Genomic DNA, 19,539 nt, shown 5'->3' on the forward strand with positions numbered 1-19,539 from the left:
GTTTCTTGATTACCATACAAATTATATCCTTGAATTTCTGAGTCCCTTATTTCCTTTCACAATGGCTCTAAATATAATGCAAAAAACAAAGGGAAAGAGGACGCCTATCCCTGGTTCCTCTGTTCAGACACAACATATCAGAGAGGGGCCCTCTCACTTTAATTTTTTCCTCCAATCCCTCATATATCTTCCTAATTAACCTTATTATTGTATCAGGGAATGCAAATGCTTCCATTGCTCTGCTCAAAAAAATTCCCACTGACTCTGATGAATACTTTCCCTGCATTAAGACCCATCAACAACAACAGCAGTATTTTCTTATATTCTGCTTCTTCGTCCTGGATCATACTTTTTCTATTAGTGTTGTCAAATGTTTGCCTCCCCTCCACAAAATCATAGTGATCCATATTTATCAATTTTTGAAACACCTTTGCCATTCTTTTAGCTATTATAGACATCAGCTCTTTACAATCATGATTTAGAATTGAAATGGGCCTATATGAAGCTGGGTCTCGTAGGTCTTTACCATCTTTAGATATTACAGCCACCACAGCTTTCTTCCAGGATGTTGATGCTTCCTATCCTTTTAAAATACTGTTAAAGAAAAACCTCCAGATCTTTACCACTTTTTCTTCCTCCTAGTTTCCAAACTTCCTCAAGAATACCATCACTTCCTGGAGGCTTTCCTGCAGGTACATTATCCATTGTCATTTTTATCTCCTGTCCCCCTATTTTAACTGTTAATTGTTGAGCCTCATGTACCTCTAACCTTGGGATATCTAAGTCTTCCATAAATAATTCTCTTTGTGTTTTTTCATGATTTCCATATTCCTCCTCTTTATCCAAATTTTCATAAAATTTCCAAAATATCTCTAATACCTCTAATGGATGTCTGGTTATTTTTCTTGTCATAGGCTTCCTAAGTTTAGCAATAACTCTTTTTACTTTCTATTGCCTAGGCCATTGTGCTAAATATTTTTGTGGTCTTGAGTTATCGACAATAGTTGCTTAACAGCATTCTTTATAAACTCATGCACATTATACAGGTACCCACTTATTTTCTCATTCGGACTTTGCATTTCTGCCCCTTCTTGTTCTGTTAGATCCCCCTTATTCTGCAATACCTTAACCTTTCAAAATAGGAATCCAGACAGGTGAATAGACAAACTAGCAAAACAAACACATGTTGCAGTGCTTGTAGAGAACAACTTCAGACGGCAGTCAAAGAAATAAAACTTTATTACAAAAGTTGAGTGATTTTGCTCCTACTGCTTTCAGAAATCATCAGAATTAATGAAACTTTGGTAAAAGCAAATTAAAATACAAACCAGTTAAAATCACATGAGCCATAAGATCCAATAAAAACAACCATATGATTAAACACTAATTAATTTTACATACTGTAGGCTTAATAGTACAAGCTTCATCTAACCCTGGGTGGTTTGTAGCATTGAATCTGAGCTGCCACGTTAGCTCACCAGCCCTGAGGGTCATTTCTTGTTTGTTTAAAAAACATAAAATCAAATTTGTGTTAATTAAACTCAGCTATTCATTTATACAAAGCATTGGTAATTGGCATTTACCTTTCCTAATATCCAATATTTGTTCATGTATACATTCCTTAAACCTACTAGAGGTATTTCCTACATAGTAAGCTGGACAAAACAAGCATTGTACTAAGCAAACAGCATTTTTTGAACAACATGAAAATGTCCTTTTGTCTTATAGGTTATGCTTCTGATAAAGATGCTGTCCCCACAGATAATGTTGGAACATTGTGATCAGCAATCACACTCGGTTCTTCCATGCTTCCATTTAGTTACATCCCTTTGCACCATTCTATTGGACTCCAAGAAATGTTTAAAAGTTATACCCCTCCTATATATAATGTGTGTTTTTTCCCAGTTTTATTTAATATGCTGGTATTTGATGAAAATAGCTTCCAATTATTGCTAAGACATACTGCTCTAGCAATACCGTCTAAAGTGTAGGTGGAGATGAACAACTTCCTACTGTTTGCAGGTGAAAAAGATTCACTACTTTTTTATGTCATTTTCTGCAACATTACTACAAAGAATAGGTGCATATATACCCATTTCCCTTTTCAATAACGCCTCCTCTCTAATTTCATTTAGAAATTCTGTAGAGTAGACTCTGTTTGAAAACATACTCATTGAAATGTCACATTCACTGTGAAATACATCAGGTTCAGAAATCATCCTGGCAAGCCGTACTAATTGTCCTTTGACTACTGACTTTTTTTGGTGCCTAGGATGCCAGCTAGAGAAATGGGGTAGGAATTTGAAAAAGTAGGTTTACAAAATATATTAGAACTATACCTATTGTTAACCACATCCTTCTTCACCTCCACATTGAGAAATGCTATTTTATTTTCATTAAATATGGAAGAAAAATTTAAAAAAATCCACAGTGTTATTGATGTATAATAAAAATTCTCATAGTTTATCTGAGGTATCAATCCATAAAATGAATATGTTGACCAGGAATCATGTGTAAAGTGTCCAGCTATTAGTATATTCACTATAAAAGTGTACTAATCCTCTCACTCTGCCATCACATAATTTGCAAACATGGCTGCACAAGCTGCCCCCATGACCACCCTGGAATGCCGAAAAGAATTAGTGTCCATGTTGAAATGATTCATTTTCCAGTCATGAAAGTCAAATGAAGAAGGAAAATCATTGTTGTGGTCCTGACCTAACTGTGGGTTGAGGAAGCGGTAATCCAAAACTATCATTATTAAGGCACAACCCACTTCTCTGTATTGAATACAGCATTTCAACCTGATGCCACATTTGTGACAATCATTCATGGGGCACAAAGCCTGATGTGAGGCTATGATTGAACATGGTGCTTAGGTGGAGAGCCAGTTCATTCTGAGGTTCGTGTAAAATGCAGCCTGGGATGTTGTCTAGTCCCATGGATGCTGTGTTTTTGACTTTAGATCGTGCAGCTTTTACCTGAGTAGTTGTGATTACAGTGACTATGCATTCTTCCTGTATAGATATGGGCCCTTTAGGGGGTGAGGGGGGGGGGGGTAAAGTTAGCACTGAACCTATCTGCCAGGATGTTGACAATATCAGTTGGTTTTGTAATTTTTGTGCAGTTGTGCTGTAACTCAAAGCAGATCTGGGTGTTGCCATTGATATTCTTGACATAGTTATACAATGCTTTGTGGTTGTCCTTAGAATCAGTAGTGATTTTGTTTTTGTAGCTAGCTTTGGAGGATCTTATAAGGGATCTTAGATTCTTACTGAGGCTGACCAGGGAACTCCTCCACTGATGGGATTTTACTCTCTTTTGCAACAGTTTCTTCCTTCTGTTGTAGAGTTTGTTTATGGCAGGGGACCACCAGATTGGTTTCCTTTTTTTGGAGGATAACGTCTTAGTTCTGTTTGGGATAGCACAGTCCATGCACTCGTGTAAGTGCTTATAGAGTGCATTTTTGTAGGATTCAGCAGTCCATAGAGCTTGCTGTGTGAACATACCTTCAAAGTTAACCAATAAAAGTTAAAATTAAAATTAAAAGTGACCAAAACGGTATTCATCTCAGTCCAAGTTAAAGATCAAAAGACAGTCCATATAAGAAACTAGAGCGAGTCTTGTCTCATAAAAACTTCCTTTGTTAACATACAAACTTTCTTGAGACACAAAATAACTATTTAATATAATCCACATCACAGTAGGAAGTAACAACTAGAAACCTTACATTCTTATTTTTATTTCGTATTAATAATATACTAATTCTCAGTCATAACAGTGTACCATCTCATTAGTAATACACTGTTTATCGAATACTTAAGCACTTATTTTTCAAGAGTGGTTTGAGGGGAACAATGTTATTGATACCCAGAAGCCTATCAGCTCTGAGATCAATGACCCATTTGGTTTCCAGAGTTTCTGTTACATTCTGAATATCACCACCACGATGCCCAGCTTTAATAAGATCAATAGCTATAAATTTGAAGGAGTGTGTGTGATTTAATAAAATGTGATTGGCCAGAACGTCCTTCTTATCGGCATTCACTATATCTCATAAATGCTGTATAATTCTGTCCTTGAACATCTGTTTAGTCTTGCCTATGTAGAAGGCAGATCACTTCATACAATGGGCAAGATATATCAGGTTACGAGTGTTACAGTTTGCATAACCATCGAGACAGTACTCTTTCTTAGATAGTGGATGGAGAAAAGAATTGGTCGAATCTAAATGAGGGCAAGCTTTACATTTGCGGCATCTAAAAGTTCCTTTTTTATGTGTGACATGAAATATTTTGGAAAAAACATCTTTAGAACAAAGAATCCTCTTTAAGTTCTTATTTTTAAAGAGAAAGTGAGGTGATTCTCCTACAATACCTTTTATTTTATTGTTCTCTGTTAAAGCAGGCCAGTATTTCTTGATGGCATCACAAACTTGTTTAAAGTCAGTATTGTAAGTGATAGGACATTTTAAGATGGTTTGAACATTGAACTAGTTGTTCTGTGTGTTAGATTCACTTGGAAGTCCTTTTTTCTTCTTAAAGAAGGGGCTTCCATTTGTCTCCCTTATGGTCTTAATCCTACTTGGGCTAATATTAACCTCTTCCCTCATATAACCTCTTCTCTGTAGCAAATCTTGTACCCTGTTTTGCTCCATTTCACAATCTTTGTTAATGGTACACAGCCTTGACGCTCTAATGACCTGATGCTTCATAATATTTTTAAAAATATGGTTGGGATGCATGTTGTTTCTGTGGAGGTAATGATTCCTCCAGGTCTCTTTTCTATAGATAGAGGTATCAATACCTGTCTTCTGATTATACATTAATTTAACATCCAGAAATTCTAGAAATTCTTTCGAATAGTTCATTGTGAATCTAAGAAAATCAGTAGATCATTCAGGTAATCACGAAAATGAAGTATATCTTCTTCATTTCCATCCCATAATATAAAGACATCATCCACGAAATGACCATAAAATCCCAGGTTATTGAGCCAGGGATTTCACTCACTCAGGACATTTGTCAGCTCCCATTGGGTAAGTACCAAATTAGAGTAACTATTTACACATGGGGTGCCCATTGCTACACCCCAACATTGCAAATAGTACTCACTCCCATAGGTGAATACATTAGTCTCTAGGATAATTCCTAGAAGATCACATATAACATCTGTCCTTGCATTTAATCCAGTCAGAAATGTCCTGATTGCTTTGATTCCATATGTGTTTGGAATCACTGTAAAAAGGTTGCAAATATCCATCGTAACTAAGAGTGGGTCACTATGAATGCTTTTTTCTTCTAACATAAGATAAAGGTGTTCTAAAAAGTTACCAGTGTCCTTTAACACAATTCTGGCCTGGGTTAAATACTGTTTCAATGTTTCTTCCACATACATAGAAAGTGGCTCCATTACCCATCCATGTCCTGAAACAATCGGGTGCAGTGGGGGGGTCACAACGATCTTTGTGTAATTTAGGCAAGCCGCTAATGATAGGTACACTTGGATGTTCGATCTTGAAGAAATCAAACCAATCTTTACTTATACAACCATTCAGTAAAAGTTTTTCTAGTGTGTCATTCACATTTTTTATCATTTGAGTGACCTCTTCTTTTCTAAGTTTTCGATAGGTCTGTGTATCTTTTAACATATTTTCCATTTTGTTCACATACCATGTAGAGTCCATAATAACAATAGCCCCACCTTTGTCCGCAGGTTTAATGACAATAACTTCATTTTCTAAGTTGATGTAGGGCTATTCTTTCATTAGGGCTCATATTATGAAAATGTTTATTGGTATTCCCATTATGTCTAAGCACATTAATTTAATTCTCGCATAAACGACCAAAGAGCTCAATGTTCGGTGAATTGATAGGCACGAAAGTAATAGGCTTCCTATACTCCTGAGTATCTTCTTTTTGTTGTACACCAAAAATGCTTTTTATGTAATATTCCTACAGAACAGCTTAATATCCAAACTAAATTCACTCAGACTAGATCGTAGTGATGGTATAAAAGTAAGTCCTTTGTTGAGAATACTTAGCTGTTCCTTAGTTAAATTCACGTGTGACAAGTTTGCTACTAGAGTATCTACTTCATCATTCATGGGAACATTTTCTTTCTATTTCTTTCCTTGCTTTGCAAAGAAATTAATGTCAATGTTTCTTACAGAATGAGCTCCTAGGAAGATTTGAATTACTGATAAGCCTATAACTGAGATCAGAGTGTTTAAGAGAACTCCATTGCTAAGTCAGAATTCTGACTGTATTTAACACTTATGCATATTTAAGAGTTCCCCCAGATATCCTCCCATTGGGTAATGCAGCAATAACAATTTTATTTTTAACAGACTCAGACTTTGCACTGATGTTATCCATCTGCCATGCATAACTAGTGAAATAAATGGGACTGTTGTAAGTAATATCCTTCCAACCATTATAATGCTGATCCACTCTGAAGAACTATGCAATAATAATAATGCTAGGTTCTCCTCAAAGGGATGTTGAACGTGTCTGTGAGTATTAACAGCTTATATTTAAACACAGTGTGCTCCCATTAAGAAATAAAGCCTAGCCCTGGAGATAACCTTGTTTTCCCCAAAACATTATCATGTATAGGAACTGCACTTCATTAGACTTATACATAACACCCTTACACTCTTCCTTTTCATAAAAATGAAACCATTTGACAGGAAGTACACCCATTTACCAAGCAGTCCTAAAATAAACACTAAAGAATCCAAATAAAACAGAAATATACATTGTGAGGCATAAACGTGTAGAGTCTCACCGATATTCTTTGGATGAAGGGTAATCAACTTGCTAACTTAGAATTTTTGTTTTAAATAATATGAATGGTTCTATTATCATGTGACAAGCAGTTGTGGATTCAAAAGTATTGCAAACCAAACCAAATACACACAAAGGAGACAGGGTGCATGGATTAAACCATATTGTAAAATCCAAAAGAAAAAATCCAGCACCAGGAGAAGTTGTAGATACAATCTTTAAATATATTTATTAGGGCAAACCCAAAAGATCCATATGCAGCAAACTGGTTTCGGCTGAGTAATAGCCTTCTTCAGTGCATTAATGTGAATAGACAGTTCCACATGCTTATATAAAAAAAAGTCAGAAGAATTGGTTGCAATCATCCATTAATTATTTAAACAATTAAGAAAATTAGCTTAACTCATTCAGGCCAGGACTAAATAGTGCACCTTGCCTAATAATCCATCCTGACTCTTTTTGATTTAAAATAGAATGCCATCCTGATTTGCATGTTTTGTTGCATTCAATTCTGTCAATTATAGTAAATGTAAACTTAGCAGTTTTATGTTTCAAAGTATGTTTATATAGTACATTTCATAACCTATTGTTCTTGATATCACTTAGATGTTCACTAATTCTGAATCTAAAAGGCAGTGGCGGCTGGTGACTTCAAATTAAAGGGGGGCTGTAGGAGACAGCTGAATGGGTGGGGCCAATGGGAAGGGGTGTGTCCAACTAGAGAGGGGTGGATCTATGCTCAAAACCACAACAACTGGAACTTTAATTAAATATGCTGCCCTGTGCCAAACCGTCATTACGAGAGTCCAATCAAGACAAAATGAAGTGTAGAAGAAAAAAAAATGTCAATGCATTGGCTACATGACAACTTACTTAATATCTAGATGGAAATACAAAGGTTGTGAGGCATGAAAAAATAAATTGCTTTTTAAATACATTACTGGAATGCCAGTCAAAATCAAGTATATAAAAACAAGCAGCACTCAGCTCAAACCACTTCTCCTTGCACTGCAGTTCTAATTATAATTTATATTCAGCTTTATAAAATTACCAAGTAACATGCTGAAAGTAGCAATCTCTGTGATACCCCCACTTGTAAAAATGTTTCTTATCCAAAAAAGACCTGCTACCTGACAACTATCTACTTGTTTCATGGAGAACACATGATCAAAGTAAAAAAATGAACAGCAAACAAGAAACAAGCTCAAGATAAATTGCTTAAAGGATTCCTGCACAAGTTATGGACCACACATGATAGACTGGCATTCTGTTTAGTTTATAGGTAAAGCCTGCAAAGATAACTGCAAGTCTCCAACAAATGTAATGAGCTTCTGAAAATACTGTAATCCTGTCCTTTATTACAAATACTGACATATGCATTTCAATACCTAAGGCTTATACGTTATCTAGTTATGTAAATATTCTCTACATGGCAACAATGAAAAGACTTTCAATGTTGGTAATTCTTTAACAGTATTCTTATTAATGCTTACTTGCATCTTACAATCTCTGACAAGCTTACCTGATGGTCATTAAAGCATTGCTACTTTAATACAGAGCAACAGGGCACTGCAACAGCATACATTTTCTGAATAATAAGAAGCATAAATCAACAGTATAAAAATATGACAGAAAACCAGAACATTCTGCAAAATCAAGGACAGATGAAAAGCCACGGTCATACTTGTGGTCCACCTTGGATGGGGGAATACTCTGCACACTTACACTGCATAACTGCTCCTTGCCTTGCTTGGACACATCCAGAGCCACTGCAATGGGGAGTGGAGTGCAACAAGTAGGTCACAGTTTCAAATGTCTCTGGCTGACGGTGATGGCTCTGACACTCATACCTCTCAATCTCAGAGCAAGAAATCTGGACAAATCCATACATAGAAGTGGGACACAGGCCCAAAAATAAAGACAATTTTAAATATTGCTCTTAGAAAGATAATAGAATAGTAGTAGGTCTTGCATTAGTATGAATTTTTGAAGGGTATGAAATCTGAAACTCAAATGTCTGTCATTATTTTCTAACTTCAATCTTTAATGATTTGCTACTAATTTGCCAGAAAACCACAATTTTATGAAAAACAGACCAAATATGTTATGCAAAAATATGAAATTGCCACACAATACAGCTGGGAACCTGTCAAAGAAATGACACCTTTTTAAAATTAGTACTGTTAACTTGAGCAGCTGACAAAATAAGAGCATCAACATGCATTTCTGAAACAAAAGTAATCTATAACTCTGATCATTACAGTTATTTATAATTGTAAACCCTCCACGTTTTCTTCCAAAATTGCCATTTTGCAGAGGGATTATTAGGGGGAAAGCAACATTTTGAGCCAAAATTGCAGACAGTTGAGAGGTTTGGATATTCCTAATTCTATAAAGCGATTTATTTGCACATACATCTCAACCTCTTAATGCAGGAAATCTGGATAAGGCCAAATATATTGGGGGAACATACAAATAGTACTAAAAAGACAGTTGATAGAATAACAGGTCTTGCTTTAGCATGCTTTTTTCTGAAGGTTATGATGTCTGAAACTCAATGTCTGTCATTATTTAGTGACTTCATTACTAAATGATTTGGCAGAAAACCACAAATTTTATGAAGAACAAACCAAATATAAGAAGCAAAAATCTATTAATTCTGCAAAATTCTGGACAGTTGAGAGGTATACTTCAGCCGGGGCTGTCTGAGTTTGCTGCCCCCCTCACAAAATCATGGTCAAATGGACCGTCCCCCCTGCAGCCATTCCAATGTCCCATTCCTTGGTTATTTCACCCCATTTGCCATAAACACTGTAATGTGCATACTGCTTTACTTCTGTGATGATATGGATTTCATTTGAAAGTTTTATTTTATATTTTACAGCATAAACCCTAATAGATATCTGCTAAACAAAGCAATGCAGTCTCACAATGAAAATAGACTTAGCATTAAAACTTCTCTGCCCTTGAAACTCACATTCATTGAAACAGCAATGAAACCCACATTCAAAGAAAATACATTTTGCCAGTGGCAGATAAAGATTAATTTTGGGCTGTTTTCAAATCATAAGCCCATTGAACACGAAACATACACATGCTCTTTGATACACTTTCCTGTCTGTATTAAATTATATTCCTTGTACAATACAGTACAGTTGTTAGAGGGCATTTTAAATTTATTGTTTTGAACATTTTTCCAGTAAACAATGAAACAAAATGCATGCACCAATAATGACAAAATTGCCCAATTCAGAACATTTCCATCATAAAAGTCTACTCAAACTTCTACAGTCCACCAGTATCAGTAAATATGCACGATCTCTGAAGAAGTAAAAGTCATCTAAATAATTCCACATTAAAGAAATCTGTTAAGTAATGAAGAGGTTACTACTAGCAAACAACTTTATACGTCATTGTTTCATCTACAAATAAAGTTCCTGTTGCCCTTGAGGAATAAATTGCCTATGTTGCATTAAAAAATTATAATGCTAGTAATATCACAATAAGGAATGGATGGCAAACTGATAACAGGTTCATAGTTACTAGGTATCTTCGCCAAAGAGGACTGCAGCATCCATCCCCTTTACAACAGAGTACAGTATCAGCAATGGATATACTTACTGTGGGAGTAGAACCCACAGCCTTCTGCATCAAAAGCAAGTACACTACCTATTGTGCTATTTTCAATGTAAGCAGGCTTGGCATAAGCAGCACTAAACTTTTGTTCCCCTGCAGCTCTCAGCACCTTGTAAAATCTACTCGACACTCAGCTGTATCTCTGAACTTTGCAGCACAAGAAATCTGGAAAAAGCCAAAATTTATTTGGGGGGGGGGGGCAAAAGCCCAAAAACCAAGGGCACATTTTAAACATTGCTTGTATAATGTTGGAAAGTTGCTAGAATAAAATGCTGTGTTACCACCATACATTTCACTGCCAAGTATTGAACCCAGGACCCTCTGCAAAACTGCCAGAGCTACATACCACTATGCCAAATCACCTATTTTGATACAAGAAAGGAAGACTGAAACTTAAATGGCTACCATTTAGTGAATTCAGTTCTCACCATAGCTGTCAACATCTTAGCACAAAACACCTGAACAAAGCCAATAATGGGGGACTACAGCCCCCAAACATATTCAGCGAGTTCAGTTATCACCATAGCTTTCAACCTTGGCACAAAAAACCTGGACAAAGCCAATAATGGGGGAATACAGTCCAAAAAATAGGGACAAATACCCACTGAGGACACCAGAGCAAACACACAGAGGACATGCAGACTCCACACAGAAGGCACCCCAGCCAAGAATCAAACCAGACAACCCATAGCTGTCAGGCAACACTGCTACCACTGCACCACTGCATTACTGGCTGTGTTAAGTAAAGTAACAAAAATACAGAGACCACAGATTTTATGAGGAACAGACCAAATATGAGGCAAAAATCTGCAAATGTTTTACAAATGGTGGTGGGTAGGGAATTCAGGCTCTTGTCACTTGGGCCCAAGGTACAGGGTTCAAGCCTTATTCTCTCCCCACCACCATGGCCCAAGGTACAGGGTTCAAGCCTTATTCTCTACCCACCACCATGAAGCAACTGGAGCATTTCACACACACACACACACACACACACACACACACACACACACACACTTCTCTGTCCTTCATAAACACCCTACCCATCTCTGTACTCAGCTATGTCCTCCGCAGTGATCACCTGTCCTCAGACAACAAGCTCCTCCATAGTGATCCTGCAGCCTGATTGGTCCTCCATAATGGCCTGTGCATGCTGTTGGGTCTCCCACAAGATGTGAGAAGGCTGGAGTCTCCTGCTGTTGGTCCAGCCTGCAGGTGAGGCAGTCTGGTGACCTTCTGGTTTGTGCAGGTGTCACCGCACAGACATCTGGGCTGGAAGGGTGGAGTTTCCTGCCTTTCCTATCTGGACTGCCTCACAGAGCAGTCTGGAGTTTGGAATGCCTGAGCATGCATGCTTGGAGTTCTGGTCTGCCTAACACAGCAGTCAGGAACTAAGTGCAGAGTCCGAGAATTCTTATTTCAATATGTTCTATGGTGGGGGGAATTTATTTAATCCATTTTACAGGTGGGGGACCCATTTTACAGGTGGAGGGGCTGCAGTCCCACAGTCCTATAGCACGAGCCACCCCGCTAAAAGGTCTTGATGTTTGCCCTACATAAAACGCAGAGCAAAAACAAGTAGCTAAATAGATTTCCCAATCACTACTACAGTTCCCAAAACATCTGATGTCATAAATTCTGGATGTATTTTTACTAGCAAACTCTTTTGTTTTGACAATATGTTTACAAGCATAGCAGTGACCCAAACAAAGTGGTTTGTTATTTGGTTGGCTCAGTATGATGTTTGTAGTGTGTGAAATATGAGTTCATGGTTCTACCTCTCCGATATGAAAATGAACAGCGGGGTGTAAGACAATTGCCTAATTTTTCATGGGCTAATAAAATATCCCAATGATTGTTGATAATGTTCCTAAACCAATTTGTGTTGCATCTGAAAGTAGTTACTAGCCTGATGGGTTGTGAGGTTTGTTTTTTAGAAATGGTTTGGTCCTTATATTGTAATAGTTGACTTCTGTCCTGTTGGTCAACAAAACTTCGTACCTCGTTCAAAGATTCTGCCTGATAACCTCTAGTGAGAAATCTTTGGGTAAGATCATATTGGCAGGGCCCATGAGATTGTTCAGAGGAACAAATCCGTTTAACACGTAGATATTGAGATTTGGGAATATTTCGGATGATGTGGTGCGGGTGATGGCTAGAAGCATGTAGTAGGGTGTTATACTATGGAAACTTTCTATATACCTGTGTTTCCAATGTGTGATCCATCTGTCTGGTAACAAAGACATCCAAAAAGGCGATATTGTGATGTTCAATATCGAGTGTAAATTGGATCCCCCATTTGTTTTCATTGAGATATTCTATAAACTCCTTGGCATAGAGCACATCACTCCGTCACACCATCCAGCAATCGTCCAGATAGCGTCTCCAAATATCTATCGGGTCCAAGAATATGTTGTGATTGTCATCATATATCAGTTGTTCCTCCAGATATCCCATGAAAAGGTCGGCATAGATGGGAGCAATGGATGCTCCCATCACCGTACCTTGCACCTGCCAATAACACCCCCATTAAAATAGAAGACATTTTTGGACAACAAATGTTCCGTCAAACAGACTAATAATGTATTGAAACCAGGAGTGTATAAGTCTGATCTATCTAGCTAATAACCCCTCCCAGATACTATTGGTCATACCAGAGGATTGGTAGAATGTTTGTGTATCTTAGGCAATAAATAAAGATATTATGGTTGGGGATCGGAAACCTTAAGTTGTTTACAAGTTTTTTTTTACAAATAATGCCTTCCTCCATGGCTAGGTCTAGAAAAGAGTCAATTTCTTTCTTGAAATTAGGAGTTGGATCTATGACTATCTGTATATAACAACGGATGTTGGTAACTGTTTCACTGCCTCAGCCTGATACATTTTCCAGTCCATGACAACTACCGCCCCTCCCTTATCTGCTGGCAGAATAATTAGATCATGTTTCTTGCTAAGATTCTATAGGGCTAACTGTTCAGGTCTGGATAAATTATACTTCATATGGTGTGTTTTATAATGAAAATGAAGATCTTTAAGTACACACTCCTTGAACACAGCAACATGTTTGTCCATGGGAGGCTTGAAGCTAGATTTGCCAAATTGAAAAGCAGTAGGTCTTTGAGTATTCTGTGTATCAGAAAAAAATATTTTTAGGTTAAGTAATCTGCAGAAATCATTGACATCACTGACCAGGGTATGTTCAGGAACCAAAAAAGACAGCACAAAGTTGAGACCCTTATTAAGCAATTTTATTTCAGCTTCCGACAAATTGTAGGAGGAGATATTGTGCACATTATCAATGTTTAATGAGATGTTATCTTCTCTAATAACTGTTGAATGTTGTGTATGCCTTCTGTGTTTCCTGCCCCCTCCATGTTTCTCAAGCCTAAAGGGTCTCTATTTAGTTTCCTCTTGGCCGCTGGAGATTCTTGGGTGGATAGAGAATCTAAATCAGTAATAGAGGATGAATCATCCCCTGATGTTCCACTATAACCCTGCTCTTTATTTCTTAATATAGATCGTGGTCTTTTCTTCCTATTGGTTGCCTTGGGACCAGAACCATAAAAGTGTATATTTTTTTTGTCACAAAGGGCTTTCACTTGTCGTAATCCATGGTATCTCTCTGAAATTTTTTGTTTTTTTCCTTAATCAGTTGTTCCTCTAATAATGATATATCTTTAGCCAAATTATTCAAATGTTTATTAAAAAAGGGCTCCGCCTCATAAACCTTAACCTCTTCACAGTTGGCAGTAACCACTAATATGCATTGATTAATTGTTCTTTCATAATATTCAGTTAGGGCATCAACAAAAAGCATGAATGCTTTATGTTGTGCTTGGGTCCAGTCATGAGACAGCTGGTCATTTATCTGGTTCACCAAAGGTTGGATCCCGACTCTTAAGTCTCTTGGTGTGATATCCTTGAGCTTATAAGCTTTGAATAATTTGAGGTGCCATATATTAGACCTGAGTGTCCTCACATTTTTTGTCATTTTCTGAAACAGGATACCACAAAGATTGTCCAGATCCTCCCTTCCTAGAGTGGAACTTGTTGAATTAGGTTGTGCTAAACCAAAAATTTCTAAATTATCACGGTCTGCTGACAGTCCTTCCAATAACTTGGTGAGATCCATGTCTATGCGTGTTCCTATTCAGTAAGTGGATAACAAAATGTCCTGAAACAAGGCTTTCTAAATCAATATAATATAACCAATGGTATCTAAAGAATCAATTAGTATAAATACCACACATAGAGATCAGGGCAACTAAAGGACCACATCATAAGCCACTCAATAATAAACAGTGATTGGTAGATGGATGCAGTCAAGAAAGACTATAATGGCCTATTAATATTTTGGCCAACATCAACAACAACCACGAGTTGTGTAGGGATGACTGAACTTGTCTCTGCCACCCAATAATATATGTTGGTTGACTGTTTATATACAGCTTTATTATTGAGTGGCTTATGATGTGGTCCTTTAGTTACACCTGATCTCTATGTGTGGACCTTCCCTAATTGTATTCTACCTAGTAATATACATTTGGTCTTTTCTCTTTTTTGGTTTGGATATTGAAACTATTTCTAGAGTGGTTTGACAACTCTTAATTAGTATTTATACTAATTGATTCTTTAGATACCATTGGCATATAAGCATAATTTGAAACACCGAAACTGCTATAATTGACAGAATTGAATGTAACAAAACATATGCAAATCAGGATGGCATTTTATTTTTTAACTCCAGAAAGGAAGTCTGTTAAAATGAAGAACAAGATATTTGGACCTTATTTTATAAGAACACTTAATGTGGATCCTAGAACAAATGGTCAAACCATAAAAACTGTGACATCTAAATTTTGTTAGAATATGGTTTTATGAACAATGGGCCAGATTCATTAACATGTACACTAAGTATATGCCATTCTGAGTGAATAGACAACACAAGCATAACTCCCACCTTCTTACTCCTAATTTTAGTTTTCCTACTGACTTCCTTGCAACCTTAAATATCGAAGGGGATTCATAAAGGTTACCAGAATGTGCAGACTATATCTACACTTAGTCTAATCTTTCTGAAAGAATACAGAGCACAAAAAATGTGGTAGGGATGTTCTTGAATACTGATCGTGTACACTTAGTGTAAACATTCATGAAACCGGCCCATAACATACCAAATTGCATCATATTATTAATGTCACACTTAAGTAACCTGTTTAATATGTTAAAATCAAACACATTTATAGGCTATGAATGTGATATCACCATTTGATAAGATTATGGTGCATATGGTGTGTGTCTGTGTGTGTGCATGTGTCTGAGCATGTGTGCACGTATGTGTGTTCTGTAATACATAGTGACACATCCAGAATGGGATTGAATGCTGTGTGCCTTTTGGATACATATTAAGCACCAGTGTCCCTGCAGTTCTGTTAAGGATAAACTGGTGTATAAAAAAATGGATGGATGGAAAGAATGACGAGAAACCAAGTTTTTCTTTCGCTAATTGATATGTAGTAAACGTGTTGCAATATCCTCATCACCTACCTCCTGGATATATATATATATATATATATATATATATATATATATATATATATATATATATATATATATATATATATATATATATATATATATATATATATATATATATATATATATATATATATATATATATATATATATATATATATATATATATATACAGTATACACATCATTGTAGATACATCATGTATTCCATGTGAATGCTTTTTCACTTAATTTCTCATACTTTCTGGTATCATGCTGAAAGAGTATATTTAGAAACCTTATTTTATATTCTTCCACCTACACACAAAGTCACACCAGCCTTGATACAGCTTCATATGGTAGCTGTTCTGGTTCTTTAACTATTTATTTATTTGTTTATTTTTCTGGTTCACAGTCTGTCCTACCTGATACTCCAGTCTAAAAGTCCTGCATTAATGAATGTGTCTTTTGGAACATGACTGGGCCTAACTATATATATGTATGTAAAAGAAGGCAGGGTCATGAGCTGCAAGAGCATGTTTACATGACTAAACACAGAGTATTTTTCTTTAAAGTAAAAAAGCAAAAGGTGTGGCAACATATTGATAAGTACATTGCTGCTGCAATGATCAGCTTAAAATTATCTTGAAAGTGAGTTCCAGAAAAAAAAAAAACTTGTGATTGACTGCCCTTTTACCTTAACATTACACTGCCTCTCACATGTACTTTGTAGACTAGTAACGCAGATGGGGTGTGTAAAATGCTATATTTTATGGATGTGTCATTAACATGTGCAGACTTACCAAAAAGTGCATTTGCATGGCACTCTCTATGTGATACTCTCTGTTATTTTCCTGGATAAATTGAAGATTCTACTTATGTTTCATACATCTTGTAAGATTTCCCTTAAGGGTAGGCCATACACTCTTAAATTCCATTACTAATTTTGACTCTGATATATCTTTAGTAAGATTATTCCAGTCATCCACAACCAATTATTTGAAAAAGCACTTCATATTATTTCCACTGAGCTGTTTACCTTGAATCTTCAGCTTTTGACTTGTGATCATATATCACTTCTTTATAATATTGCAACTATCTAGATGCAGATACATTTCAGATACTTAGATATTCCTGTTATATTCAAGTCTACATAGTAAGCTCATGTAGTATTTCCTACAGATGGTTTCTGATGAAAACTAGGTACTGTTTTTGTTTCTGTTTTTTAAACTACCTCCATCCTGTGTCTCTGGAAAGCTTAACTCTCAGGAGTGGGACATTATACTCCATAGGAGATCTTACTGACTGCTTATTAAGTGGTAAAACAATGTTTATTTTCTACTTTGGAAGCATCTTTCTATGCATGGGAGGGTATGAGAGAGAGGGTCTCCTAGATCTGCTAGCTAAAGTGACTTTATCTGGACTAATCCTTTGTAAACTTGTTTCTTGTTTGTCCTGTCAATCACTGGGTCACAGGTGGGATATCAGACTTGACTCAAGCCATCTGGATTACTTCTGTTTTTAGCATTATTCTAAGGGGTATATATAGGTATGGGCATGGGTGGTCAAGCATTTACAGGCTGCTTCTGTCTAATACTGACATAGGTGCCAGACAAGGGGTAAATTTTTGATTCCCATCCACTGATCCATATATATATATATATATATATATATATATATATATATATATATATATATGGGTCTACTTCTGTAGACTGAATTTACACTTTGCCGAAATCCAAAATAACCAGCATTTGCATGAAACTACACTCTACTGAACCACGGAACACCGGACAAGGCAGTATGCTGCCATTTCTGGATCATACCTTTTCTACAATTTAGTACAATCTTGGAGTTGGTATATAAAATCTGCATGGGGTATGGGGGGTGCAGGGGACTTGCCCCCCTGCAAAAATGTCAAGAAAGGTAAGTGTTCAAGCGTAGATGTGAAAACTGTGTGGAGTTTTGTTGGGATGTTTGATAGTTGATGTTTGCTGTTCCATGGTGTTCCGTGGTTTGGCAGTGTAGTTTCATGCAAATGTTGTTTTAGCAGTGTGGACACGTTCTTTTGGATTTCGGAAAAGTGTAAATTCAGTCTACAGAAGTAGACCCATATATATATATATATATATATATATATATATATATATGTATGTATGTATATGCACACACACGCACACATATGCATATTTATATAACTGTGGGTTTCTTGTAATTTGTCAAATGTCCATTTGGTCGATGAGTGCTGGGGTGTGCTTTATAGCAAACCTGTGGATAGCTCAATGGTCACAACATCAAGGGAATGAGTTTCTGCATGTCTGTAAGAGTCAGGGTTAGGATCAGGGACAAGTTTTGTATGTTTATGCACGAGTGTGTATATTTTAGGCTTAGTGTCAAGGTTAGGTAAGGGGATATATCTAGTATTGTTAGTATGTGTTTGTGCATGTTTGTGTATCCAAATCTATCTTGTGCACTGGTAGTGTTATGAGAAGGTTTTTATTAAGGTAAGGTGTATTGTAGGGTAGGGCAACATTAGTGTTAGGGTTAGCACCCACTACTAAGATGGTGCAGAGAGTTAGAGCTAAATTATTCCAGTTATGGAGTATTTCTAAAAAAAAAAAAAAAAAAAAACCAGAAGGCTTGCAACAAAGACTGAAATTGTTTTGACCTGCATCTCATGACCTCTAAGAAACTTACTTTAAGTTGGAAGATAACACAATCTGGCCCCAGTTAAGACATTTGGTATATTAATGACTATTGTCCAGTCTACTAGCCAAAGCACTACCCCCTCCAGTATTGCTGTTATCAAAGTCAACATAACTAAAAGTATATCTATGAGAGTTCATTTACAATTATTAAACCAGGACTTTGGAATTACATATCTACATCTGGCATCACTTCTAGAGTCCAAAATCTGGCTAATTATATCCATACTCCTTATCTTACCTGCTTGGCTTTAAATCGTCCACTCCTGGTATAACCCCCATTAGGCAACTTAAGGTGTTCCTTGCAGATGAGATCCCATTCCTGTAAACTTACAATGTCAGGTTGAAAAGTCTTCATATATGTAAACACGCTAGTTGTTTACTATGGACTTGACTATCCATTAACATTGTAACATGTTAATTTGATGACCATTATGTCTGTAACACAGCATCTATTCCCTCAGAAAATGTTCAGTTAAGGGCAAAGCAGTTTTATATGCAATAGCAAATGAGTATAGTGTCGAAATAAAAAAAAATATATAAACATTTCAATCACATACAAAAAGTCCATAATGAGGGGCTCTTTGCTTAAATATGTGCAGGCAGTAACTTCTAATGAGAGAGCAGCAATCTCAGAGACATGAAGAGATACAGCATAAACTGAATTGCAACGCCAATATTATTTATTAATTAAAAAAACTTTATCCAGACCTTCTTCCATCTTCACCTTCTTGTAATACTGCCAAGTGAGTTGTATTAAAAGGCTAATGTATAAATATGTGTATATATATATATATATATATATATATATATATATATATATATATATATATATATATATATATGTATATATATATATAGATCTAGGATGCTTGCTCGACTGAGAAAATGTCCGAATCC

This window comes from Protopterus annectens, chromosome 6.part0 (assembly GCF_019279795.1).
Source record: "Protopterus annectens isolate FY-2018-M chromosome 6.part0, PAN1.0, whole genome shotgun sequence".
Classification (NCBI taxonomy): domain Eukaryota; kingdom Metazoa; phylum Chordata; order Ceratodontiformes; family Protopteridae; genus Protopterus; species Protopterus annectens.